The sequence below is a fragment of the Gossypium hirsutum genome, chromosome A11 (genome assembly GCF_007990345.1).
Source record: "Gossypium hirsutum isolate 1008001.06 chromosome A11, Gossypium_hirsutum_v2.1, whole genome shotgun sequence".
In the NCBI taxonomy this organism is placed as follows: Eukaryota; Viridiplantae; Streptophyta; class Magnoliopsida; order Malvales; family Malvaceae; genus Gossypium; species Gossypium hirsutum.
In genome coordinates, this window is record NC_053434.1 from 98,777,231 (window position 1) to 98,780,398 (window position 3,168).

Below are 3,168 nucleotides of genomic sequence, written 5' to 3' on the forward strand. Positions count from 1 at the left end.
AGTTAGGGTCACACGGCCAAGGCACATGCCTGTGTGCTTAAGCCGTGCGTCACACACGGCCTAGGCACACGCTGGTGTATCTATCCGTGTGGACACTTTCAAGGCTACTTTCCAAGCCAATTGTCACTCTTAATTACCTACATACACTTATACATTTTCATAGTAATTGACATAGCATATTTGAGTAATTGTATATCCACAATTAAGACACAAGCATGGCATTCTCACAACAACACATAACATATTACCAACAATGCATGGAAAACAAGCATATGCACATCACCAGTATCAGACATAACATGAATAGCTAGATTTATAAGTTAGAATCATTAGCTCACTAAAGACCAATATATTTGGCCAAATTATAATAACACATGTTATAAAACTAGGTCCCTATACATGCCACTCACTTGATAATTCTAGCATAAGTGTTTATACTCTCAAGGTGTTGGCTTGATAGTGTGATGCTGCCTCCGACGATCTCCAACCCCGAGCTAACCTGACAACACTAAAAGAAATGGAAAGGAGGGGGTAAGCTTTACACTTAGTAAGCTCGCATGAATATAATAAGTAATTTACTAACATGCTTTCCATAGTAAAACTATCCCAATTGTCCATTTACACATGTTCTGGTTAAGTTGTTTTCTTGAGTCATAGTTACTAAATTATTTATACTTGGAGCTACAGAACTTCAAATTAAGATCCATAAATTTTACCAAAAACTAGACTTATATATATTTCCACCATAAAACTTTCAGAATTTTTTGTCCAATCAATAAGTACAATTTATTATTTAAAGTCTCCCCTATTTTACTGTTTGACAGCTTCGACCATTCTTCACTAAAATTTAATTATCTCATAGTACGAGATTGGATAATGTTTCTGTCTTTTTCTACTGAAAGTAGACTCATTAAGGATTTCATTAATATGAATTTTAACTCATAATTATTTTTTAAAAATTTCTAGTTATTTGTCAAAGTTGAGACAGGGGAGTCTGGAATCACTCCAACACTGTCTCACAAGAATTCAAAGATCTCATGATGCAGAATTCTTTTTGCTTTCATCATTTCCTTTATGTGAAACTAGACTCATTAAGATTTAATTTAATATTTTATTAATCTTCTAACTCAATTTCCAATATTTTTAGTGGATTTTCAAATTCGGACCAATGCTACTGTCCAAATCTATTTTGGTACAATATAATGATCATTATCACAAGCTTGTCATAGAAATTATTCTCATAAATATCACTCATTCGTTTGCACTCACAAGTCCATTTCATTTCACATGTCAAACATGTACTCATGAGTTTCGATTACGTACCTGTGCTATCTCTTAGCACAACCACTCATGAAACAGGACAATCATATGCATAATATTAGTATCAACTAAGTATAGATGAGTTTATCATACCATTTTTCTTTATATCACTATGTATGTCATTACCGTTGAATTATTGAAATTTCTGATGGACCTTTTCTTTTCCAATTGTACACTCGAGGTGTGCGTTTCTTTCTGAGTGGTACACACAAAGTATACCTTTCCTTTTCGTATGGTATACACAAAGTATACCTTTCCTTTTCATATGGCATACATAAAGTATACATTTCCTTTTCAAGTGTACACACAAAGTGTACATAACCTTTTCATGTGGTATAAACAAAGTATACCTAACCTTTTCACATTTGATAGCCAAAGCTATCCCTTTTCACATTTGATAGCCAAAGCTATCCCTTTTCACATTCGATAGCCGAAGCTATCCCTTTTCACATGGTACACACAAGGTGTACATAGCCTTTTCAAGTATTACCCTTTCGGGATACATTTCCTTTGCATAATGAGATCAAAAGATTATCATTTAGGGACAACCTTTATTGCAACATATGCAAGATCTCATGTTCTCGGTAATCACAAATTTCTTTTAAATATCATATTCCATTAAATTTCTATTAACATCAAATTCAATACAGTTATAACAAATTATATTTCATGTATATCAATAATAACAGGAATAATAGGCTTATTAAATCATGCAAACTTACCTCGAATCCAGAAATGACAATTTACCATTCTAGTCTATAACCTTGTATTTTCCTGATTTAAGCCCAAATCTCGATTTCCTTGATCTATAATATCACATTTAGCCTACTAATTAGTCACACTATTCATGTGGGTCTAAAAATCAAATTTTTACAAATTTGCATTTTGAGCCCTAAATTTTTGCATATTTGCACTTTTTCCCTAAGGTTCGGAAATTAAACTTCTTCATATTTTCTTATGTTTTATGAAATCCTGATCATTTTTCCCTTCCATGGAAACATCAAACTCTCACTCTAACATGTACTTATGAACATTAGGTATTTTTATCGATTATGTCGTTTTACTCGTTTTCACGTAAAATCGCTTAGCAAAAGTTGTTTAACACAATTTCAAACTTCATATTCTACAATTAAACATCAAAATACATGCATAACATTCATGTTTAAATTTTTAAACATAAATCCTAGCTCAAAATAATGGTAGAAATCAGCAGATCATGTTACCGGGATTTCAAAAATACATAGAACATTAAAAACTGAGCTCGGAATCACTTACTATTAAGCTTGGAAGCTTGGCCAAACCCTAAACATGGCTGCTTTTGGTACATTCTGCTGTAGCAAGAAGAAAGGGACACATTTGGGGTTTAAAATTTGTCTTTTAATTTATTTTACCCCTAAATGACCAAAATGCCCTTTTTACTATTCTTTCAAATTTCACCCAACCAAGGCCATCTTTGTCCAAAAAGTTATATAATGGTTTAATTATCATTTAAAGACCTCCCATTTAAAATTTCATGACAAGTAGACATCTCTAACATGTAAAACTAACTTTTACATTTTTTACAATTTAGTCCTTTTTACTAAATTGAGTGCCCAAACGTCGAAATTTTCAAACAAAATTTTCACGAAATCATTCCGTGAAATCGTAGATCATAAAAATATAATAAAAATTAAATTTTTCTTATCGAATTTGTGGTCCCGAAACCACTGTTCCGACTAAGCCCAAAATCGGGATGTTACAATGATTTTGGGAGTAAGTTAGGCTGTGGCTAGATATCAACAAATTATATTTTCTATTATGTTTTTAGCTATATAATCTGAACAATGCAACAGGTTATTGTGTGCTTTC